This window comes from Anopheles stephensi, chromosome 2 (assembly GCF_013141755.1).
Source record: "Anopheles stephensi strain Indian chromosome 2, UCI_ANSTEP_V1.0, whole genome shotgun sequence".
Taxonomy (NCBI): domain Eukaryota; kingdom Metazoa; phylum Arthropoda; class Insecta; order Diptera; family Culicidae; genus Anopheles; species Anopheles stephensi.
The window spans coordinates 67,723,375-67,749,627 of NC_050202.1; the positions used below are offsets into that span (position 1 = coordinate 67,723,375).

Sequence of the window (26,253 nt, forward strand, 5' to 3'; positions counted from 1 at the left end):
TATATATTAAATATATTGTTGATTGAAAACTGAACTTAAATTAATGCTACCAATGGTTGGGTTTGATTAAGCATCGTATGGGTGATCATGTTAAGAGCATGGCATCCAGAAACTTAGTTCATTTCTTTAAGATGGTCACAAGGCGTTGTGTGAGGGCCTTTATTGAGGAGGAATGATGACGTTTATGTGGTATTCAGGAATCTCCAGATATTGGTTCAGGAGAGGACGACCCGAGACCTGTATCAATGACTTGTACCATAGGCTCAAAGTGTTCAGTCATTCAAGGGGACAGGCTAACCGTGGATTGGCATGGATAATCTGTAAAACGTATTATTTCCAGGACACTTTTATACCTAAAAATAATCCTTAGACAGAGTCCTAAAACTCTTAATGTACTTCATCCTTTTTTTGAGTGGAGCAATGTTACTGGATGTGTGAGTTTGTTAATGATTCTGTTATACTATTTCACAAGGAAGCAGCTTGTCTTCTGCACTAATCTTGCATGTTCGTAGAGTTTTAAGCTATCTATACCACGCTGCCTCTTTAAAGTGTTATTCAAATGACTCTCAGCATAATTAATTACTGCTAAGTATGCAACTTTCCAATTCTAATCGACAAACGACGCGGTGCGCAAATGGAATATTTTAAGTTGGGAGAGTCAAGCACTTGAATATATTACCACATAATAAAGCATCTGGCCGGTAACGGTTTGATCTGCAGCTCGATACATATTTGCATTCATTAAACCGGTAGCAATTCCCATTCGGTATCGATCGATCGAATACTTCATCGCTTACGAATGTCCCCTATTTTGTGATGTGAACCTCAATCGAATGAACCGTAAAGGGAGAGTCTATTGTTGAAATTAATTTTCAATCCATTACCTCCGTGTCAGGGCCGGGACACATTGGTATGAGTTAGTAGAGCGAGCAGAATGCGAGAGAAATAAAAAAAAGCGTAAAAAAGAATCGAGATATGTCTCTAAAGAATGCTTCTCTGGCACGTTCGCTTTGGTGTGAAGTCTTACAGTGAATGGGGACTCGAGGCTTTGGGATGAACGGCCGTAAGGAAAGTTGGGGCAACTCTTGCTTGCTTAGTTCCAATTGATAGGGTGAGAATGGTACACGATGATGAAGGATTCTCAAACGAGAAAGGTGGATTATGGCACAGCCCAACCATTCATCCGTTCGACGTTTGATCCTTTGGCTTGATTACTTCATTCAGTCTGGGAAGAAAAATGACTTTCGTCAACGGTTAAATGCCGCTGAATGATTTACATTGGGTGCCAGACACAAAGAAGAACAAAAAAAATGGGCTGTGATCGAGTGGGTAGCCTCGAGTTCTCAGCCACAGTGGAACATTAGCATATTCGATTGATTGGAACGAGTATCGAGTGGGGAAATTTTGGTGAGTGTGTGATGCGCTTGCATTTTATTTCTTGCTTATTGGTTTCGTGCTTCATGGTTGCTTGAGCACGGCTGCCGGGTGAGTATCGACAGTGGAGCAGAGGGAAAACTTCCGATTTATAAATCGAACTCAACTGGAGTCAGTAAACGGAATCGGTTTCGGATGAATTTACCCGCCCTAAGAAAGGATTCCACGATGAACCGTTTCGTTGGATGAGAAAGTTAATCGTATGGAAAAGAAATGTTCCGATAATGGTGGGAACCGTATTGATCAAGTCGTTTATTTGCATGTTTGGTTTTAAATGGTTTATCGATGAAATGCGAAATTTCGTGAAAAGCGAATAACATAAAGAATATATTTTAAATGGTAATGGCGGGTATAAGGAGCATATTTCTATTATTGGTGTACTTTATACGATAAAAACCAAAGCCTATCGTCAATGTTGTGAATTCTTATGTCCTTCTTGGTTCATTTGTCATGCAATGGCAATATATCAAAATCTGGCGCTTCTATTTTTTCTGAGCATAAAAATCACCCATTATCGCACCGTCATATTCTTGTCCAAAGTCATTTTGATTCATAAACACGTTCTCGCTCCCGTTTAAGCCAACGAATAGCCCAAAGCAATGTCGTGCCGAATCAAGTAGCAGGTGGCAATAAGAATAACAGCTCGTGCACGGTCAATTTCAAGAAGAAGCGTGGTGGATGGTTTTATCGAATGGATTTGCAAGCTTGTCCGTGACAATTGACATCCTTATCGAAGGTGCCCAATCCCGATAAGTACCGATTTCATGTAAAGTCCATTTCGCTGTCAAGCGCACGTTCTCTGACAGCATGTTATGGATGCGAAATGTATCATTAAACTTATCAAACATTCAGCATTCGGAGCGTTTGCTCGGCTTTGGGTTTCTTTTGGTCTGGTTCTCCTTCTCGGCGTTTGTTTAGCGGTCGGTGGGCTTCCTGAACGGAAATATCCGCTCCCTCGGGGAAACCTCGTCCGACGCGTGCCACGTGCACGATTTAGCTTAAACGCTGATGGCAGCGATTCACCGTTTCATAAATTGTTCCACTGGTACTAGCGCCTTTAAATGCATTGCCGGCGGGCGACCCGTTTTGCAGGCGGTAGGGGGGTACATGGTGGGAATAAAAAAAAGTAAAATAAAGGATGCTTTGGCAACTGGGGATTTCATAAATTTTAAATTGAACATTCTTTCAACCAACGCTCCGTCGAGTCGTTCCAGCCAGGTCGGCAAAGGTCTTACGTTTGGGTTTGTTGTTTTTTTCTGCTGTGGTAGCGTGGAGAAATCAGTGTTTCTACCTCAGTTATTTTTTTGGCATTGCTTGTGTAAGCGAAAAAGGTAACAGTGGTTCGTTTCCTGTTTTCCAGCACTTTCCCGTTTCCGTGGTCCCAGTTCCCGACGAGCACACGGCTGAAAATGGTCCTCGTGTACGCTGCCAAACGTTGGCAGCAAAGTGCCCAACACCAGGGCATTAGTGTCCCACCAGTACCGCTGCCATTATGATTCGCCTTAATTCAATAAATTCCATCAGCAAAAGTGTGCGATAATTTGATAATAAATTCGAATAAATAAATGTGTCTGCATCGCCAAGCAGGGCCAGGACGGGAGAGGCGACAAAGGGTGTTTGAAGGCCACGAATTTGCATACGGCATTGCTTTCGGTCAATGGGACGGGGGTTTTGTTGATGTGCTTGATTACTGTCAAGCGTGGTAACGATGTTTTGTGACTTATTCGGTTATGGCGAATGGTGCAGCGAAGGAGAAAACGTTGAGAATGACACCAGAGTGAGAGTGACATGTAAAAGGTGGTGGAAAATAGGTAAAATGCTTTAAGTTTTTAAACGTTGTAATATGTACTGAAAATAATTATAATTACTTACTTATCGGGCACCTGTCCTCCGGCAGAAGTCCTCGATTTCGCTCTCTGTCTGGTACCGTTATGTGCCAAAACAATGTTTCGGCCTTTTTGGAATTAGCTCATCATCAGCACACTACAATTCAGTCGTAAGGATACCGTTTGGTGCGGTGTCATTCTCATGACATGATCAGACCAACAAGAGGCGAGTGTCATTTGCTGCGCAGTCTTATTCGTGAGCTCACTCACTTCGATTGTTCTACCACATATCCACGGGCAAAAATCTCTCTATTAATCCTTATTTCGAAACTGTTTCATAGGTCTCTTTAAATGTTCTATTCAGTGCCAGCCTGGTGTGTCACGACAAGTATCTTGAGTGGAGAAGATTCCTCAGACTCTAGTATGATCGGAAAACCCCTCTTTTAGCATATTATCTTGCTTTTGGGTGTTAGAGGAGCAGTTTATTATACTGCAGGACTGCCAGAATCATCTCTCCGTACGCAGGAATGACCACTCAGCTATGAATAAAATACAGTCTACTACCAGACATGACAGACTGAGACCTCTCGAGATGGCTAAGGAAAATCCATAATTTGAACTATTTGGTTCTATATACATACATCATTCAATGGTTTAAACCTATTTTTAAATGCATGCTTTATTTTAGTAACTCCCAAATGGTAAACAATTAAAAAAACACACTCGATGCAATATTTCTTGCAGTGTACTTTTAATTACATCCTGAAAACCGAAAATTAATCAAATAAATTTTATTTCTTTCCCAGACACCATTCAGCCAGTGTTTAACCGTGTTCACCAAACCATTGTAAAGCAATAAAGGAAAACACAATATCAAAAGAACGATTGTGAACCGCCTTGCTTTTTAACGCGCTAAGCTATAAATTAAAATTGCACAATAATCGCGTCGGAACAATGAAAAGGCGGGCTGCCACATGCCCGTGTTTGGCGACGAACTCAAAAACCCTCCCTGCCAACCGACCCGTTCGGGTGCAGTAATTGGTTTGGTTTGGGTGTGAGAGAGTGTGTTTATATTTGAGCAAAAAACACGCGCTCGCTATAAAACAAAACACACATTTAGCGCTAGTTGTGGCGGCACTCTAGCAGCTGCATAACTGAAAAACAAACTTTGAAACAATTCACCATACTGGGGCACACGAAAAAAAGGGGGAACACGAAAAAACAAGAGACAAAGGAAAATGGGGTAATGCAGTAAAAGTGCTGCATTGTGCGTTAATCATGGTAATTTAATGAAAATGGCGGTATCCTTTTGTGGTATTTTTCGCGCGCGTCTCACTGATTTGCGTGTAAAAACACGTGGCACTACACTTGTACTGTGGGAGTGGAAAATTGGAAATTGTTTATGGAGGTTCGGGTGAAAGTGCAACCATTTTCTCGTATTTTCCTATATAAAATAAAACGATTCACAGTAGAAAAGATGCAATTTTATGTAGTAGACGACATAAAATACTTAACCCCCGCTGAATGAGAGGACGCATGAATGTTTTGCCGTGACAACCTTCAAAGAATGCGGTCAGGCTCAAAGTCTCGCAAACCCAGTAAAGGTTCCCCTTTCCTTTGAGAATATTTCCATTGGCAGACGATTAGAATTTTGCACGTTCCGCTGCACCGTCCGGCTTCGGTTAGTAGCTGGCGGATGGGAAATAATGACACAACCGAAGAGTGGCCAACCCAGCGAAATGTGATCAAATTAAGTAAGAAGCTTTTCCGTGACCGTGAGCTGGAAAGTTTTCGCTTCTATTTTCGCTCGCAGCAAAACCAACCAACTTCGGCGCTACCTTTTGCACCCGTAATGCGCTTTTAAGGATGTCTGTTTCACGCAGCAAAAAAAAACGAAAAGAATAAAAAGAAGCACAAAACGGTGAAGGAAGAGTGACGGGAAAATGAATCACATACAGCAGCACACTCAGGCACCGGTAGTTTTCAGTTTTCCCAAAAAGGTGGGAGCACAAATGCTCAACCACTACTACTATGGTGTTCTTATGGACCGTTGGGGGGAGTGAAAGGATATCCTTCGCTTCGCTTGCTGACAACCTCTTCCTGACCGCTGGCTGATGTGAGCATTGACCTAGCTCGGGTGGAAAGCGGGTAATACCAGGGGCGGTAGTGACGGCAATACGGCAGCAAGTAATATCATTGAGACGGGCATTCCTTTACTCCGTCCCGTTCAGAAGCTACGCCACGCTGCTGAAACGCTGAAATATGCCACTGGGCATCGAAAGATAACGACCGCCCGCTCGAACCAGAATGGAGAGACGAGATTCGCAAACTTGTTGAAAATGGTGGGGCAGGCTGTAAATTTTGCTGACATTTATTCCGCCATCTCCGGACCGAGCCGACCACCCCACTGGAGCCAGCTGAAGGACTACGGGGAGCACTGTTTGGATAGAATCGGGCCGATGCTTCGTTCGTTTCGTCTTTCCTGTCGGAAATACGGGAGCTGGAATATTTTCAGCACAAGTCTGAGCAATAGTTGGCTGGGGAAAAAGCTCGTTTGCTTTTACTGTTGTTGGTGTGCGGAACAGTGGCTGCTACATGCTTTGAAACGTTTCTTTGCTTAGCAAAGAAATGTTTAAATTGTCCGAGCATGTCTGCAGGAATGTCGCAAGATTGTATCTTCAAATTAAATACTTCAATTAAGGCGGAGGCTGGAATGATTGGTTTTCTTTTTATTTTGATTTGAGTTTTGGTTAGCCGATTGTATCAGACCAAAATGTATGAAGAATGATTGATAAAGTTTGTACAAATAATCTGTAATCAATATACATTTATCGTATTTATCGTTTTCATTGATATTTTTTGTACAAAATTATTAAGAATCTGTCTCTATCGGAATAGATTACTTGTGTAACTCCTCTAATTCATTAGAAAAATCCAATTACACATTATTAAGTGGTGCATTATTGCTGTGTTTCACTGTAACAGATTGGTTTTGTCTCTTCTCATGATGCAGTCAGTGCAGCTAGCTTATCTATGCCTGAGCAACCATTTTACAATTCAACTTTACAGTGGATGTAAGTGTCCATGTGTCCAGGGGAAGTTATTTCACGTCCAGAGCAGGATCGGACTAGTAAATGAGTACTGGTGACGCTGCCCTCATGAGTGACACTCATACAATTACAGTGCACTGTTTCTGTCAGTACTGTCATGTGGTGGATTGCATATCGTCCCAGTAATCCGCAGATGAAATGTCATGTACGATCCAGCACGAGTTGTTGTACGGTGGGGAAAGGGAAGTTCTACCATCTCTACACTGTAGATACAAAATTCACACTTGGTGGATACATATTTTGCTAGTTATTCAGTTATACGGTCTAGCAATTCTTTAGAGGATTATAAAAAAATCCATATCATTTGCTCTGACACACTAGCCAACGGTCGGTATCGCGCAAGGCGCGACTGTCCAAATGTGATGCAAACGGTGTGAGAAAATGGGGCCAAAATTCTACCATTTTCTCTCGCGTCAAGTGAGGAATTGGTATGATGAGAAAAGTTTTACCTTTGACTTTGGGCGGGTGGAGGTCAACCTTTTCCGGCCTTGTACGATTGTGTCCGGGTGTGGACGAAATGATCAGACATTTATTGAGAAAGTTTCGGGATGTCTTTGTTCGCCGTCTTGTCGTTTCAATCTATGCCTCCCGTGGAAAGCATAAGGTCTGATCCCCGGGTGTTGGCATAAGCAACTGGATGATGAAGATGATAAGGCTTTAGCCAGTTAAGGCTAGGGCTTCCGTTTTTGCTTTCATTAGCGGTCATTCAGCGCTTTCGAAGCAGGGGAACGAAGTTATTCGGAAAAACTTCCTTTTTTCGATATGGACGATTACCGCGTGTTGTGTAGGGGTACTCTAGGTGTTGCGGATGTAACGCATAATGGGATGTGGATAATTAGTTTACGTTGAATGGTTAAAGATCGAGATGTTTGGAGACCGGAAGTACCGGAAGTGACTTGCATATAATAGTTAGTTGTATTCTTTGTGTGAGGAAATTACTATAAATAGATTTAATGGCCTTATGCTGCCAATCAATTATGTTTCCTGCTTACTTCTGTTTTACTATAACTAAAATGTTTCAATATTTTATTATTTCTTGATACAAGCCACATGAAGTAGCCATTAGGTCTCTTATCATTTCACGAATTCTATTCGATGATTGTAGTATTTTTGTCATCAAAAGAAATACTCCCAACATTATTTTATTACTAACTTCTTGGAATCGTCATCACACACACACACTCCGTTACATGCCTCAGATTTCGCAGGTTTCCTGAACCGCAATCCACAGTAACATAGATCCGATGCATCGCTTCAATCGAGGCGACGATGAAACAATATTTACTTTGGCAAAAGTCTGCCCCAGTGCCGACGTGTCTGTTGACGCGTTGACGTGAAGCGGAAGCCGTTCGTCGACTCCTTCTCCACAATGTGGTGTGTGGTTTTGGGCGCTGGAATACAACCTGTACCTTACAGGCTCCGAACTCTGGGTCGGTCGCCTGTTCCGCTGGATGTCTGTTTACGTTTGAACCAAAGTTTCTAATTCCAAAATCAATAACCCCGGAGCGCTAGTACGCGCTTATCGATTAAGTTGCTGGCCGGCTTAATACCGCACAGAGAGAGGAACGTGTGAAAACGGAAACATTAGGTCACGGGTGGGTCTGGAAATAAAAAAAAAGAATCTTAGTAGCCCCCTGCCGTTCCTTTTCTTTTTGCTGCCGTTTTGCTCTTAATAGGAAGCATTAATCGGCTTTCGGCGATGGTAAAGCATTCCCTTTTTTCGTGATAATAGTCTCTTTCTGTCAGGAATAATTATAAATTCGCGTATAAATAGGCAGTGGAAAGAATTTAAACGAATTATTGACCAACGGTAGCTTGCAAGTAACTACACAGCCATTGACCATCACTGAGCGTAACCTAGTTTCGAAGAGGTGTTTTTGCTTCCTGAAGCATCCTCGACGAAGCGATATTACCAGGGCCACGCTCGAGCTGTTATTGGTATTAAGAAAGTTTTAATTAGTTTTTTTGTGTGTGTGTGCTCGCTTTTGCTTTGCACCTTATATATTATCTTCCAATTCTTGTTTTGTGCTGAGAGCTGTGTGCTAGGGTGCGGATCGGACACCGAACAGCGCTTGCTGACGTCTTAACCTTCTTTCGGTGCAGGCTGCTTAATTGGGAGCGGTTCGTGTTGCTGCGGTAGGTAAGGTAAAGATGTGATTCTTATTCGCTCTTTGGTGCACGGGTTTTATCGCTTTCTACAGCTCTTGATTGAAGCGAGTATTTTTTGCTGTTGTCGTTTTTTATTCTTTATTGTCAGAAAATGCAGCTCAAGTTCGCGTTTTTCCTTAACGCCTTCGACAAGGAAAGAAAAGTGTTTGCCGTTTTTTGCCCCACGTACACTTGTCGAAGATAGCACCGGAAACAATGCGTGCGAAGTGTTTTGTGTTCGTTTTGCACAAGTTCTACAAAGTACAGAAAACAGAAAATCAAAACTCCACGCCCGTGCTCCAACACTTCGTTGTACGTAATCTTTTGCTCGCAGCTAAATGGGTTGGTAGAAATGTTGAAAGTTTTCAGCTTCATTTAGTAGTTTTCATTTTTCCAGAATGAGGCGCAAAGCACATACAATGATGTGCGAGACGGTGATGCTTTTCTTTTTGCTGTCGTTGCTTTGGTTTTTTGTTTGAAGAAAAGCTCGTCCCAGCGCCATTGCTGCGTTCAAGTTTGCAGAACATTCTTTGTGAAATGATTTTTATTGATGGAGGTAAAAACGTCGGGTGATCTTTTTTCGATGAGCGTATCCACGGGATGTTTAGTAATTGAAAAACAGGAAAGTTTTGTAAATAGTTGGTCCTTTTCCTTCAATATTGGTTATGTGAGAAAGCTGGCGAATGATTTTTGCTGGGAGCAAGTTTTGCGAAATTTAATATCTAGCAAACAATCGGGGATGAGTTTTTTTTTATTAAACTATGTTGCACTGGTTCAATAAAGAAGTTCGTATCTTTCATCCCAACAAATGTCGAAGATAGAGGTCTTCCTAATAAACAGCCAGCAGTTTGATAAAAGCTTTCGTGCGCTGTGTTCTTGCGTATGTCTTAATAAACTAGCCGAATCTCCCGTGGGATTAATTTGACAAGCTCATTGTATTCTACAAAGATTCTTGCTCCCGATGCACAACAAACCATTGCGAAGTGCGATGTACGTTAAAAGTTAGACGGAAGTATGCGTTCCACGCTTCTCAGTAAGCAATTTCCAAGCATCCGAAAAACTTTTCACTGTAATTGTCGTGGAAAGTCAACAAAATCGCTCCATTCGCCAAGGGTTGTGGGGATGTGATGCTCTTCGTACACTTTAATTCGTTCGTTTGTTGTCACCGCGACGCTCGGAACTTTTGGCTGCATTGTGTCAGTATCCGTGTTGGGAGCTTTCTTTGCTATTTGCTGCTACGAGAGCAACTGCTCTATTTCACACAACCTTACAAAGCCAACACACAACCATGTGGGTGCACAGAGCGTGCGGGACCAAACATGGTACCGTCTGAGCCATGTGCTTGTACGGAGAAAGCTTTCGTTTATCAAACTTTTTCCAACATGCTCTCCACCGATGGATCTCTCCGCTGTTGGTTGCTCTTGACAGGACGATGCACTTGCACCAATGGTAAGGGAAACACTTGCCACAAAAACCGGGAAGTGGCACTTCGGCAGTGTATGGTAATGATGGGCTGGAGAGGGACGGTGGCATTCCTAATGGTGTGGTTATGCTGATAAAAGCTGTACCATATTTTAGTAGGCCACTTATGTGCTGCGGTGCTGGAGAACCATTGTGAAACGCTCGCATGCAGCATGCCACTCACATACATACGTTGAAAAGTACATAGGCACGCATATGCTTGTTTTTGAATGTCTCGTTAAAAAGTTTTTCGATCGGGAAGTTCACTTTCGCTTCTGCCGAAACCTAGGCTTGAATTTGGGAGAACAGAAAATCAGGTCAAAACTGTAGTACGTTAGAATGAGAAAATGAAGGGTGGATGAGAGAGGGCAAATTTAAACTTACTCCTGAAAATTTCGTAACGTTTCATTTACCTTCGTCGATGCATATTGTATGACACACTTAACTGGAGCAATTTTCACTCCACTAGCTCGGGGAAGTGATACAAATTCTGCATGACAGTAATGCGCTACAAATTGTTGCGTATGAGCCACATGTAACATTAATAACGTTCATTTAACTACTTTCCGAAAATCGTTTGCTATTGTCGTTGTCCCATGTACGGCCATATGTGTACGTACAGGGGCCATCGTAAATCAGACACCTTTAAGGAATGCCGGCGGTCGAATTGAGCACAGTTTATGAGGGTACTTTTCGCTAAGCCTTTGCCGTCGCTGTCCGACCGTTCCGATGTGCACCGGTGTGCAAAGGATTACGGTATGATATGTTTTCCAAGCGGATTAATAATTTGTGCCGCAAGCTACCAGGGTTCAGGACATTACGGTACGCCGGAGTGACTGTACCTTTCGAACTCCGATTATAGAGGGTTTTTTTTGTGTTCATTACAGGGCTGCTGCAGGGTTTGGATCGGAGTTAATACCTGTAATCAGGCCTTCGTGAGTACTTTGCTGAGCAATCTCAGAATCGTTGTCATAAAAATTGGTTAAATATTTTTATTTTTATTTTTCGCTGGAAAGAGTAATAAAAGCTGCAAAAAATTATTGTAATATTTTTGAGGATTAGTTTGCACCAACACGAGATTGAGGCTTAAAGTTAAAGCGCACTGCTTGTTTGTCGTATGAGTTGGCAGGCAACGAGGTTTGTTCGCATGGGGTTAAGAACCACCGTCTAGCAAATGCCAAGTGAAGGTTACTGGCGAAGGAAAGTAATTAAATTTTAAGTATCGTTCCGTTCGTGACCATGGACGAATCGTTCGGCGAAGCAAGCTGAACCAACACGCAGCTAGTGCCATTTTTGACCACTGCAATACCGATGGAAATGGAGGCAGCTTTTCAGAGAGAGAGACCTAACCAAAATAAACCCCACACAAAGATCAACCAGTTTCGTGAACCAATTTTGCACCAAAATAACATCATAAAAATCGCTTCCTCGCCTTCCTTCTTTCACTCGCCCTCCCGTTTGCTTCAGCTGATCCCCAGCCATGATGTCCTGGAAGTCGAGCAGCACAGTGGAGTAAGACTCAATTACCGTCCTCTTCGGGGCAAACGAAATGGACTCGTATTTTCACCACCGAGCGCTGAGACGCTGAAGGGATGCTGTGGTTTTTATTAAATTAAACAACCATAACAACCGATCATAAAACATCGATTATTTTGAGCTCGTAAGGCGGCCGGGCCCGTGAGCTCGTTTGGATTCTGTAAACGGTGAACGGGAAATCGATTGACCGGGGCCGCAATCTATGTCAAATTTGTGTGGTCTGTATGTGTGTGTGTCTGTAATGTGGTGGGTAAGTTTGGTTGCTGACGGTGACCAGGCGGCCTCCACCCTGTCTGGTGACGTCCAGTTGGGTCGGGGTTTCGTGTGCGGCTGTTATTATGGCAGTTTAGTATCAATTGTGACTGACCCCTGGATGCTCGTCACGTTTGCGACATAACACTGGACGTAGAGTGGGGAAGGAAAACAATAATACCATGAAAAACAAGCGCATAATAAACGATGACCTCAGTCACGTACCAAATAAACAGCATTCCAGAGGGCATTGCTGGATGGAAGATATGTGAATAGTGGACAAAATAATTTTCAAACATGTGAGGTTTCTTTTTATTTGAAGCGCATATTGCTGCGAAGTGAATTTTAAGTTTTGTTAGTTTATTAAAAAAGATCAGATTGTGGTTATTCATTTGCAATATCTACTGAATCAATCTTATTTACAAAAAAACTTTATACAATTTTGGTCTCCTGTTTTGATGAACTTTATGCAACGTTGAATGAATATTTTAATTATATATTTAGTTTTCTGTCGAAAAAGTTATTCAAAAGCAAGAATATTCAGTGGAAAATAGCATTTATTTTGTAGTTATCGCCTACTCGCATTATTTATTTCTGGTTCTTTCATATAGGGTTTGCGAATGTTTGAGCAATCATTATCCCTAGCTTTGAAAATCTTCAATATGTTTTTTACTAACTTCGAAGAATTTTTTGTTGGTGTCAGCTTCAAATAGCTCATTGGCTTACCACAAGCTGATGAGTTTGGAACTCATGAAACTCGCGCTACACTTTCGAAGGAAATAATGTAGCACGCTTTTCCGTAGATTGATTTGTAGCACTGCCCTCATCGTTCACCCGATGGGGACGACGAGTCATGTCTACCATTTGCTGCCAAATTTATCGCCAATGTCTTTCGACCTTCGACGTTTGCACCAACGTAACCGATGCCGATGGGGCCGAGGGCTTGTAACATCCCTTCACGTCCACGCCAGCGTGTAGTTGCTGGATGCTGATACTCGACGTGTCGGTAGCACGTTAGTCACGTAGCGTACAACAATCGTCCATTCCCAGCACTCGAAACCGCAATCGGCCGCAATCGAGTGTGCATGTGCAGCACACTGGATCGTTCTCGCACGGGCCGCAGTTTAAGAAGTCGGACGACCCATCCGCTGCAATGCCCGTAGCAAAAGGGTTGGGGTGGGTGTTGCCAGCGCAAAAAAAAAAACGAAGATAGAGATCACTCGACAGGCATAACGATAGTATGCTTTATTGATGCACCCTTACACAACGTCTCCGCCAGTTTCCGTTGGAAGTTTAGTGGGCAAGGCTTCCTCACTAGAAATCAAGCTAAACGACTCGGCTCTTAATCGACGCAAACGGACACAGTGGCAGAAGAGTCAGCAAGGTAGGTGGAAGCGGTTCCGAATGGACGAAAGCCATGGGTCGAACCAGTGTGACTGGCGTTCCACTTGGATGACATCATCGAACATCGAGACGGAGCGGTGAAAGATGCGATCGTGATTATGTTGCTTCTCACGAGCTTGATTGACGATATTGGCGTGATTGCAACGCTCTCTCAACGCCTGTCAAGCATCAACCGGTTCCGGCACGAATGCTATCCGTCGAACGCTTTTTTTTGTGTAACTGAGCGATAGGGACCACTCTGGCTGGTGCGCAAATGACGCTTGGGCGAGGCTTAAACGGTCTCAACAGCCTACCATAATGGCAGCTTGATAGGACACCAGCGGCCGAGCGGGCAATGGGCCGTAACCATTTCATTAGCAAATTAGTTGGTGCGTCTTATCCCGGTGATAGATGTTGGCTCGCTGATAATGAACCGGGTGAATGGTATTTTGAGAATTTTCTTGACCTTTTTAAGGGCTTACCATACGATTAGGGACGAGATTTGTCCGATTGCGGTTGCGGAGTTGAGTGTGCTGTGCTCATGAGACGATAAACGATTCGATAAAAGAAAGCCAATCCTATTATAACTCAGCTGCTCTCATGTGATGCGTATGGGCGTTGTTGTGCCAAAGCTCCTCGAGTGCTTTCCCGAAGCTTATCAATTGCGAAAACAGAGAGTGAAACTTGTTTAAAATGGATTAAAAGTAACTCTTGCGGGCAAATCGGATTTACCGTACACACGTAAATTGATCAGTGCGTCGAAAGCAGCTTAAATAAATCCATTAGTACGGTGCTACATCTTGGCCCATGTATGGCCCGCCCTTGCACATTTGACCGAGAGATGACAGATACGTTTCAATAACGTTCCAGCTCGGTTAGGACAAAGTTTCCCAATTTTCTAGTCATACGCCCGAGAATGGAACGAGTAACGGTGATGAAGGAACGCACGACCGTTGCGTTGCACATAATCTACCGATGCATTATCCCGGGCACTTGAGCAGCAACGGCATCAGCACCAGAAGCTGCCGGGTTAGAAAACTTTACTTTGCCCCGATGCGTCTCGGAATGTTGCGGAATGGGTGGTGGACCCGTGGGTGATAGTTTTCGCACAAACTTGTACGCTACGGCTTCGTATTCAATTTCGTCTAATGCCACTGGAACGAAAGTTTTCAGTGGGTAAGAAATTCCTCCCTCCCCACATCACCTTGCATCCAGCTTCACCAACTCCCAAGGACAGTCGCACCGTTTGGCGATGGCTCTCTCGTTCGGGAAGTTTTAAGAATTTTGCAACTTTTTGCTGCCGCATGTGCGAGATGGAATGCTGACGCAGAGCGTCACTTGTAGGGGATTGGATGAAATCTTTGCTCGAACGGTTTCGAGTGGCCACTTGGCACAAAGAACTTAAGTCAACCGGTGCTCAAAAGCTGTAAAATCATCGAAAGTAACGCAGCGATGAAGTTTTTACGTTCCTGGAGGGCCACGGAATGGGACGCATCTTGCCTCGCAGCTTCCAATTGTTTGCGATGTTTGGTTTGCGGCAAATTTCTCACGATGGTGGTTGTCCACAGAAGAGGATGGTTGTGTGTTGGATTGAAATCTAGAGGATTGAAATGTTGAGTTCACATTTTTTGCATATGTTCACAACACTCTTTTCCAAAGGTCATAGATGAAGCTAATGATGGTTTTGTTTGCTGAGGTGAAAAACACTCTCAGCATAGAACGCACTCATGTGTGACAAAGCAGGTTAGAAAACTTTTTCGATCAATTAATCGAGTGACTAACGATGGATTAATTTACTCATGCCATGCTGTAGAAGGTACAACTTTTCCCACCGAATAGTTTTTGCTTGCCACATAAACGATGCATACGCCCGACACGGCATGGGGATTTTAGTTGGTAAGTTTTTGCATCCTCGCAAGTGGCTTTGTATGAAACTTTTATCGTTCTCAGAGCTCTCAAGCGTGTGATTCAATTTGATGCTATTTGCAGGAAATTATTCACCTGTTGCCGGTAAAACGGTAAAACTCTTGGCTCAGTTCATTCGATGGTAATCGCACAATTTACTTGGCACACGGTGAGCTATGACTGATTGGCGATGGCCTCTCGCAGAAGATATTTCTGTGCGTGATGGATATCTTTTGCTGAATTCTGGAAGAAAAAACTGCTTCTAAGAAAAGTGTCCTATGTGCTCCCCAATTGATGAAGTTGTGACATTCGGCTTGAAACAATGTGTCACATTGAGTTGGGTTGGTGCTCAGGATATCATTAATTCTTTGTGCCGTAATGGTGGTCTGAATGGGATTCTTGTGGACCGCCTATTCATACTGTCACGAAGCGAACGATCACTCAGAATACTTCTAGAAACGTTCGCACACGAACACACGCATACAAACACGAATGTCGTTTGCATGGGACAGAGACAAAAACGGAAAGTAAACTCCTCTGTAATACCGCAGTTGATTAATGGACGTATCGCACTGCAGGAAGGCCGTCAGTGAAGGTACAGTTTCATCCGAAAATGTTGTTGTTCTTCCAAAACATTGGGCCTCGAGGCCGATATTGTCTTACACCGGCGGGATACCCCGGGTGGCATCCAACCACGCCAGCAATGTCACTTTGCGGTGTTTCGGGCCCCGGTAGACAAGGCAAGGATGGGCAGGTTATTCTGTTGTTTTCACTGGGAACCGCAACGACCACGAGACGAATTCATTCCACCTTCGCACCGGGAACCGTTTAACCGGTGAGCGGAGATTGTCTGCCGATCACGGCAGCCCTGCGACTGTGAACGTAACGCGAGCGGACTTCGCTTGGAATTCTTCCAAAAACGCAATCAACGCAGAACTGCTTTCGCTGCGACAAACCGAACGGTCCGGGAGGGGGTGAAAAGACAGGAAGATTGAGTGAAAGTAATTCGGCAATTTTAGATGAGTTGATGTGCGAGAGTCTGTGTGTGTGCGTAATTTTTGGCATGTATGTGACATTCGTTGGAAGGCAGTTAAATTGTACGGAAATTCTGCAACATTGTACTCTACAGCGAATGGCGTCTTGACGTAAATATAACCAAGATATTACTTCAAACCAGACTCAAGGCGCAGCTAACGGAATAAACCATGTCTGACATGGTTCAGTGTTGATTTTAGGGTGTTCTTTTTCCAACGCGTTTGCCTTTTCATGCTCTTTTCGACTCGTCACAATAACTGGTTTAATAATAATAAATGTTCTTTCATGTTCTTGGCAGCGTTTGACATCTTGAAGATTGCGTTCTTGTTAGCATTTGTCGGGCGCAAAAACCAAGCATGGAGCATACTTTCCTTTGTGTTGGATTTCTGATCAAATGTCAAGGTTAAATGCAATTTCTTACCGTAGACAAATCGTGGCTCACCCTAATCAGTACTGCTGAGCTGTGATAGTGTTTGGAGTGAATTGTAGCGAAAAGTTCGTTGGCACAAAAATAGGGCTAAAAGTTACACTTAATGATTGTCTTATGCAACGTTCGCTGACACATAACGAAAGTTGTTGTGCTTCTCCTAGCACGTTACGCCTCACGTTACTAGGTCTAGCTCACCTGTGCGTCACTGCTCATTTGAAGCGCCAGAAAACATTACTTAACTTTCGCCAGCCTGACAATGTGTCACCCATGTCGGAGCTCATTAAATGTCTCTTAATTTGCGCGGCAACCCAACCTCGGTGCTCGGCACCGGTACAAACAAAATGCCACATCAACCCAGCCCAGGCTGTTGGCAGCAACGCTAACAAGAGGATATCCATTCCGTCTGGACGATCGCGCACGAATCAACCTTAGACGGGCCGGGCCACGGTTCGCCACTCATTCGCTCATGCCTGCCTGTCGTCCGCTGTCAGGAGCGCGCCGACGAATAAGTGAATTGAGCCCGGCAGCGACTGGTTTGAAGTGGATAGCAATTGGTACAATTTAGATTTAAGAGACCGAACGGAAGGCGAATGTGATTAGAAGTAGCGTGGTGGCGTTGCTGTTACGTTTGCATTCTCCCGCTGTTGCTTCGCTTGATGGAATGGAGATTTATAGCTCCGGAGACACCGAGAAGAATGCAGCTATCGCACACGCCCGATGAGTTACAATTAGGGAAGAATTTAAACATCCGGGGCGCTTGGATATAATTTAAATCAAAGAACCGGAAACGTACCCAGCAGCTTAAAAGTAAACAAAACGATCCACGAGCGACGAGCTTTATGAGGTCGTTGGGCAAAAGCATTTGTAGCAAGCAAAGAAATTGTCAATGATTTACTGTCAGCTAGTGCAGAAGTGAGCATCAATTGACGGGACACGATGTTTCAATAAACAAATGGCACTCTAGGTCAGCGGTTCAGCAGCAGCAACAACAACAGCAGGCACAGATGATGAAATGTGTCATAAATTTGAGCCGCTGACAGACTAATCGCTCGCAACATCTCGTTCCCGGTTCACTGATATGACACTCGAAAGGCGTGACGGTTTAGTAACCGAAGGTGGGAAGATCACGGTGTTTGCTACGTTTTTACCGTTGGACAAAGGAGGAGGCTGAATCGATCACTTTGGTACGCGGCGTAGCGATGGTTTGTGGTCGGCACGAGAAGCAATAATGTTTAACTTCGCTTCTCAATAATAGCTTCAACTTCAAGCGGTTTGATGGATTTGGCTTTAAATCTTTAAATGCGCCAAATGGGCGGCTGAGCTGCCCACTGAAAATAAATTTACAATGTTGTGTGTTTAATAGACTTCAGCTTCAATTACGGCGACGTGCTTTTGCGCTGTGTCGGTGTCAGAGTCAGGCATATGGTTTGCGGCCGGGTTTGAAATTGATGATGATGAGGCAACCATTCGATCAGTTTTATGATCTTGAAGAGTGTTTTAGGTTTTATCGCCGAATGCTCAGCGAATTTCGAGAGCAAGTATAGTGGTACGTGGTTTTGTGTGGTTGTTTTGGCTAGAATGAAGACACCTGTCAGTTTCATGCGTGAAAGAATTTTTCAAAATGTCATTGGGAATGATATAAATATTTTTCACACATAATTGTGACTTGATCTAAATCATGTGACATATGTTTAGTTATGTATTGTTTGAAGTTTGGTGCAATACGGAACTAATTACACAGAACTTTGTTTGCAAGTTAACAAAGTAGAGAAAAAGTATTGCTAGCATGATCCTATTAAAGCATTTATTATTACATAAAAGTGGGTTCTTCATATCCAAATGAAATGTAAAAGAACCATGCATAACATTTTAAGCTGTTCTACCTTTAATAAAAAAATCATTTTCATTTAAGATTTAATTCTAAAATTCATACAAGAAAATATGAGCAAAACTATGGATGATATAACACCCCCTTTTTATTGTTTTTTGAAATTATGCCACCATCATTGCAATTGCAGGTTCCGTAACATCGTGACCATGGTCGTTTCTAAAGTCAGCGCTAATCTTGTTTATTGTGCTCATTATATGATCGTGGCTAGTCTCTTAATTTCAAAAGCTAATAAACGCAGTTCACAACGTTTCACATGCAAAATACACGGCACGCACCGACAGGGATGTCCCTACGTCCCAGTTAAAGCATGTTGGAATATAATCCTCTCTAGCTGCAGAGAGCACTTTTGATGAGGCTGTTAGCTTGTCTTTACGTCTGCGTTTTGTTTGCTACTTTCGTGGATCTAATTATTATGCAGCATATTTCAGCCCGGCTCGGCTAGCTCGGTTGGGTACGCTGAAACATTGTAAAGAAAAATCCCTTAAAATTTCATTTCCTCATCGCTAATGAAAGCCCGGTTGGTGCTGAACTGCGTCTTTGTGGCTCCTCCACGGGTTTTTCCCTAGGTCAGGTACTGGTACTCGGCTGTATGAAATTCATGTGCAGGAGCGCATTTGTGCGGTACGATATTTTGTTTTCCAAGTGGCCTTTCGCTATGGGCGGGACGGTTGTGGCCTAAGCGCCGCTAAATCATGGCCATAGCAGACGGGACGCGTGTACGAACGGGCCCCTTTTCGTTTTGTTTCCCGTTCGCTTCATCTTCGTCGCTGGACGGTGTTCTTTATCCTTACCATTAGCACAGACGGTAGCTTGGACGATACCGAGAATTTTATTTGGGGAGCAAACGGTATGCTTCATTCGAAATAATGACCCCGAAATAAGACGACCATCGGATGAACCGGTGTGCGCGTTACTATGGCCCGCGAAGGTAGGCAATTTTTAATTAAAACCATTCGCGTTCGGTATAATCCCAGGCTTGCTCCCCCTGGGGGGGGGGAGGTTTTCGGGTTGGGGATTGAATAGCAAATAGGCACGGTAACGGGCAAGCGATGGGTGTGCTTGCGAGCAGGTGGAAATAATTAGCGATTCCACGGCCCATCACCTCGTCAGTACTGGTTGGTGACCAGTTCGATCTGGTGGTGTAGCCGGTAATGCAGGAAGGAACGATTTTTGGCCTGCCCACCGCAAGAGCTACACCATTTGTCCTCTGTTTGTCCTTGACCGTGCCGGAGGAAGTCGTATGAAGAAGCTCATGTTACTACTTGGCCGATTTGGCAACCCTTCTACCGAGCGGTGAGCTCCATGACACTCAAACCCTGTCCTCGAGCACCATCGTAAATGACTTTGCGGGCGGAAAAAAGGGTTCGAATTCATGTGGCCATGGTAGGATGATGGATTTCCATCAATCACGCCCCGAAACATCATCTTTTTCAATTAATAAACGTCAGCCAGCGGAACTGACATCGGAATCTGGTACGAATTTGTACCGGGTGGTCGGGACCCGGGGAAGATCACTTGCCACGCGAGTGCCGGCCGTAGCTGCTAGAGAAGGATGCTGTGTGTTCGCTCTCGCTCTGGCACCTTTTTCTTTTGTTGCGCATAAGATTTCTTCAAGCTTACAGTAAATTGTCCGTCACGCACACTTCGGTAGGAAATGGGAGAAAAAAGTGAAAGGTTCTTTATCTTAATGCGCTCGGAATGGGTGAGTTTTCGGCGAGGGCGATCTCTTGAAAGAATTTTTCATTTTTAAGGGTTTTATCGATAAATCACCGAGTGTGGAGGATGCGGGATGAAGAGGAGGCAGGGTGCAAGGGTGCAAAGTAAGATGATTAGGAGCATATTTTGACGGGGAAAGCTTTAGACGCCGGATGAGAGCTTTTGCACGTGACAGCGGATGAAAAATTAAGACCGTCCGGCAGAACAAAGCAATTTGATGCATTTTTATGGGATGGCTTCATACCTGGGCGCTTAATAATCTCAATGGCTTCATTATCAACTGTGAGCCGTGGGGAAAATTATTCGCATTTATTTGAAAGTGAACGATACTTTTCCTTAAAGAGTGTTTTTGTGTGGTTTTGAAATCATTGATCTTTGAACTCTTTGATTGATTTAAAAAAAAACGTCTTAAGCAGTTTAATCAGCTTAAGGGTTTGTTCTTCGGCCCTTCTGCTGCGCACTTTTTTAACTCACATTGTGTTCAATTTTAACTCTCCTATTTATATTGCAGCTTTTCTGCCGAAACGCTACGGTAGAATAACCCTTCCATTATCTGTCTGGTGCACACTTTTTTGTCCGTAGCTGGTGGAATAAAATAGAACCAAAATCCTTACGAAAACAAACAACCCAAAAACGAGCAAAAAAGGATCACCTAACTATTGGGCTAGCGTCTGCCAAACGTCTTGCTGCGAGCATCAATGAACGCGCAAGCACGGCCACAGAACGCAGGGAAAATCTCTTTTAATTAAACCAATGAAATCCGTCAGAAGGAATGAAGGAGCGCTAAGTCCGGTTCGTTTTCTTTATCTCACCCGGGGTAAACAGCATGAGCCGTCGGAGAAAGGCACCAAAAGTATTAGGGCTATCGAGCAGCAGAAGAAAACCCTTCGCCCCGAGGGTTTTTGTACTGTGTTGTTGGGGATTGGTTTTTTTTTTCGTGCGCTTTCCTGCCACAGTTTGCTGAACTTTTTGACTTGATTTTTGGGGTTCTACAATCTAAAAATGGGTAGGAAGTGGCCTCTTCCTGTGTTGCTTGGAAAGTGAAAATTTGCCGCTTGCTGATGAAGGTACGGTCGACCACCGGATTCACATTTTGAGCTCCACTCTCATCACAATTGAACAGATTTGTTTTTTATGCACGAAAAAACAACAACAAAAATTATGGAAAATCTCAAAACCACAACAAAGCTGTCCTTGAAACGCCATGTCGATATGTGCAGCCTTTTTTGCAGCCTCTGGTGGCAACAGAAAATCAATACAACACGAATCCCAGTTCCAACGGGGCGAGAAACGAGTTTTCCCGGATGGTTGGCTGAGTTTGTTAATTACCCAATTGGCTAATTTATGTGCAATTTCACTTGGACAGCGCCAAACGGCCACATAGTTTTTGCGCAACCAGCAAGTGAAAGGTCGTCCGGCGGTGCTATTGAAATAAACACGCAAGTTTAAGCTTTTATAAAATCAATCAAACAATGAAATCAATCGTCTCAATCGTTCAACCATTCGCACGGTCGGTTGATTCGATGAATGGGGCAAATTGGATTCTCGCACTCGCAATTTTGTTGTTTGTACCATTTTGCACCAATCGCCACGCATCGATACACGTGACCGGCGTCACCCTCCCACTAAAAAGCTTCCGGCAACTCGTTTCATTATCGTGCCGTGTACGGGCCCATTATGTGACCGCTTCCAGATCCTCCCGGAGCGGAGTGCAGATGTGACCTCAATTCAAAAACCACCATGCGGTGTCGAATAATTAATAGCGTTCGGAGGATGCAATCGGCTGGTGGGCTGGTGGCATGCGGAAAGCATCACGATTGAAGGTAATTTCAGAGTAATTGTGCCATTGTCAGCATGACACTAAACTCTTTACTTATTGTTCTTGTGATCGGCTTTTGCCGACCAAAGCAGGAAAATAACGAGCATATGTACTTACGCGTGCAGCATTTGTGGTGGGCCCGAACCATGGCGCCTCAATCGTATGAAACAGAGAGCTAAGAAATAATCGCATTATTGTGCGCTCTGTACGGCTCGTGATGATTGTGTTTCGGCGCCAGCAAGACGGAGACGAAATGGATGTGAATTGAATGAAATTTACTTTGATATGTTTTGGAGTAATTTCAAGAGGAGCACTGTTTTACAGTAATTTATTATTGCTTTTTCAGTATAACGCACGTAAAAAGTAGAATAAATGCTGAAAATACGGCGTAAAGCCATCATTTTAAAGTGTAAATAAATTAAAAGTATGATGATCATGAATTTGCAATCATTGCTTCAGTTTGTTTTTTTGTTGTTGTACGCACTCATTACTATTTTTCACCCTCTACACCTTTTTCGCACGTATCAAAATTATGTACGAACGACCAGGCGCCTCCATGAGCTAAGCGAACTTCAGTAATTGTGTTAGTTACGGCTGGGGATTATTTTTCTCGCACACCGAGCATCGTTTGATCCCAAAACATCTCTGCCCGACCGAAAAGTAAAATCTACTGGGAAATCATAGAAAAAGTTTAGTTCTGCACCACAACAACAGGAGAATCATTGCTTTTTGTGAGTCCCTCGCTGGTAGAACGGACGCCACTGCCAATAGCTAAGCCAAAAGGTACCAGATTAAATTGCGTTCAAAAAAGGAAAAACAAAACAATTCGGTTGTTTGAACTTTGTTTGTCGTTTCGTGTCGTTGAAACAATTCGTCCTTCGAATGTGTGTTTTTTTGTTTGATTTTTTTAATCTATGGATTAAGCCAAGGTTCCATAATAGGGGCTACAATCCAAAAAAAAAAAACAGAAGGTAAACATAAAACGGGCAGAACCAAAAAAACCTTAAATAATAAGAATTTTTACAGTGGTTACCGTTGTGCTAGGAAGAGAAAGAGCAGCTTTTTCTTCTCTCACTGCATCATTAGAATATGAGTAAGAAAATCGACAACCCATAAGCAAGCAAGCAGAATTGTGAAAGGTCACAAGAGTACAGAACCGTATCAGGTTTGCTCGTCGCTGTTGCTGCTGGCAGTGGTGCTATTATGTAGCAAATTGATGTCGTTACGGTGAACGATGGTTTTGACACTTCGGGCTAGAAATCATTTGTATGATTGAGGGGGCATTTATCTTGCACGGTGGTGCTGTTGACGTTCATAAGGATGGCAAGGTGACCGAGAAGACACCCGTTACGATCCAATAAACTGGAGATGGTCAATTTGGTGCGTTTGATGTTGGTGTTTTCTGATGTAGGGTAATTTTAACATGATTTTCCTAAATTGAACGCCCCGTGGCCATAGTAATGATTTCTTCGGAATTCTTAACCATCTGAAAGGGATCGATTACGTTGCGAGATGGATTATTAGAAGTCTAGCACATTTCACGTTGACTGTTTTTTCCGAGAATTTGTTATACCTATGTTTGGGCTATTTTATGTGTTCATTCAATAATTAATCGAATTATCAATTGAAAATTGAAGAAATAATTAATATTTTCTTTCATTTCAGAATCCATCCACCGACGGTACGTATTGGACCCAGCTACATTAATTGAAACCATTTATTGTATAGGCTATCAACAAACATGCTTAAAAAAACACATCAACTCGTTTACAAATTTAATCAGAACAGAACCAAACATTATACCATTTGCACTTCAGTACGAAACAAAACCTATTAAAACGCTCTTTTGTTTCGGTTCAATGGGCAAGCACGTACCGTAAGCATATTAAAGCGTGTAATTGCAACCATCATTATTTCATTATGTGCACGCTGCAATGGTTTTCTGCACTGAAAATTGACCGAATACCGAGCCGAGAAGTGACAGACGGCGTTTGTTGGTGTTTGTCAAGGGTTTGGCGAATGTGTGTGTGTGTGTGTTTGTACACAGTACACACTCGAGCAAAACACGCGCAAGCCAACGAAATTAGTAGTCTTCACCGGTGAAAGCCGATTTAAGCGATGTAAACAATCCCACACCTAGCAATATGTGGTTGGTTGTGATTGTTTTTCATGTGCATCCTTTTTTTTCTACGTTTCCCAATGCTTCCATCTCGGCTGCGTTCGTTATTGATGGGAAGGAAAATGTGCATGGTAACTGCAGCACGTGAACAAATGTGACACGCTGGTTGCTGCAGCGCCGTCGATGGATCACATCCATGCAGCGGTGGCGAAGGTGGACCATTAATGAGCGGATACTTTGTAGCTTAAATTAATGTCCCATGAAAGTGTCATTGCGTGTAATTATCCGTTTCTGGTAACCACAGCGAAATGTTCGCAAAGAATGAGAGCAAAACGGTGTGTTGAAAGGAATCGATTAATTTGAGGCATTAAACGAATGCGCATTGAATTTTACGACATCAAGCTGATTAACTGTGGGACTCATGTCCTGCACTTTACAGTGAAATTAAAACAAAATGTTTTGTTTGAACAATAAACGCTCGTTAAACGTCTACCAATCACTCAAATCACACCATTGCACCTAAAGGCAACGACAGACATTAACTCAAAGCATCAACTTAAATCAACACTTTCCTTGAAGAAAGCCACTTCTAACAAACACCACCACCACCCGAGTGGTGTAGCGACAAATAGTGGTGGTTGCCGTGTAATTTCACCCTTTCGTGGGAAAATGGGCCAATAAGGAATTACCGTTTAGACGAGATCCGCTAAACAACGTCAATACAGTGCCGTTTACCGTTCACAAAACTTTCCAGCGTACCTCGTTTACGAGAGGGAAGGGCGATACGACCCTACACCGCCATGCAGAAGCTGGGGACAACCATGTAAAACAATAATCCACTTAATGATTTGCAACCATCGCCTCCGGGCAGTATCGTCTCACGTTCCGGCTTCCCGTAGCCGATCTTTTCGGTCCGTCCTATCCTTCCCAGTCTTTCGTGGAATTTGAGGTCCGTGCGGCACTGGGGCAGCGGTAAAGCAGTACCGGTTCGGTTACGAGGCTTCTTCCACGCTTACAGGCCACTTCCGGTACCCGTTGCCCGTTTGGCCGAATTGATAGTGCAGGTATCGGTCGGTCGATCCTTCTTCATTTCTCTAGGCGTTGACAGATTCGATGACGGTGTCCCTACCATCACTAATGGGGAGGAAGATTCTTCTCGTGAAGGTGTCCTTACCCGATTTCCGGTCAACGGATGTGGGACCGGGGAAAAGCGAGAGCGGAGCAAGGTTAGTGATTTAGAGCATTGAATTTCAAGTGGACGTATCAACCATTTTCGAGCTTCACTCCATAGCAGCATCCACCCGCCGGGTACGGGTGTTGTGTGAACGAGAATGTACGGTATGTACGGTTCGGTTGGCTTTTGATCTTCAGTCGCACACTGGAACTGGTTGGTTGATGGAATTTCTAACTGCCTGCTGATGGATTTTATTTTCTCTTTCGGATTTTTAAAGTGGTTGGGAAAAAAGAAATCGATTCGAGAGTACTTCGCTGTTAATACAATATATTGAATTATTTTACCCACAAGGTTTAATTCGATTGCATCAAGTGGGTTTTGTTGCGGACAAAACGACCATTGTGTTTGGCGTTGGTTGACCGGATGGTCGGTCGCTATACGGAGTGGAACGCTCAGCTTAGAATGCTACTCGCTGCTCGATAACTAATGACGGATAGTGATAGAGAATCGTTGAAAATAGTACCATCATTATGGAGGGAGGGTTCACGATCACGGCGTGGACCAGTTGCTTGCCGGTGCTATAAAAACCTCGATAGTGGCCATTTAGATAATCGAAGCTCTTAACATGAAATGGCGAAAGCAGCCAATAATGGAGGGTAATAATTTAATAAAGTTTACTCATACTGTACACTTACCCTGAGTTTCTCGTCTTCAGTCTCACGCTGTATGAGCAGAAGATACGAGGCTGTACCGAACGCATTCTGACGAGCTTGCTGGAAGCTAGAAACATTGTGTAAAATGCACTATCGATATCGTGGTCGCATTAGTGTTAACGCCCATAAGCGGTATGTTAGGGTAGGTATTTGAAGTTAAACTCTCTTGATGGTGTAATCGATGAAGAAATATTACCAAACGTGTGCTCTGCTCACCTTATGAAAGTGATGTTCTAGTGGATCGATATGGGGATGGATTGTAATCTGAACTGGATGCCAAAATTCCAGTGAAACGAACAAA

The 26,253-nt window shown here is 43.5% G+C and overlaps 1 protein-coding gene across 8 annotated transcripts in view; it reads left to right on the forward strand.

Annotated features, from left to right (window-relative positions):
- The window catches only part of LOC118504437 (octopamine receptor beta-2R), a 93,600-nt gene that overhangs the window by 7,727 nt on the left and 59,620 nt on the right, over positions 1 to 26,253 (forward strand). For 6 of the 8 annotated variants that reach the window (XM_036038893.1, XM_036038891.1, XM_036038890.1 and 3 more), the window contains exon 3: positions 23,612 to 23,627. The exons of 1 other annotated variant lie outside the window; for it this stretch is intronic. The gene's annotated coding sequence lies outside the window, so the exon portion shown is untranslated. Of the gene's footprint in view, positions 1 to 10,866; positions 10,915 to 23,611; positions 23,628 to 26,253 lie in introns of all 8 variants that reach the window. One more of the 8 variants, XM_036038894.1, reaches the window with a different exon arrangement.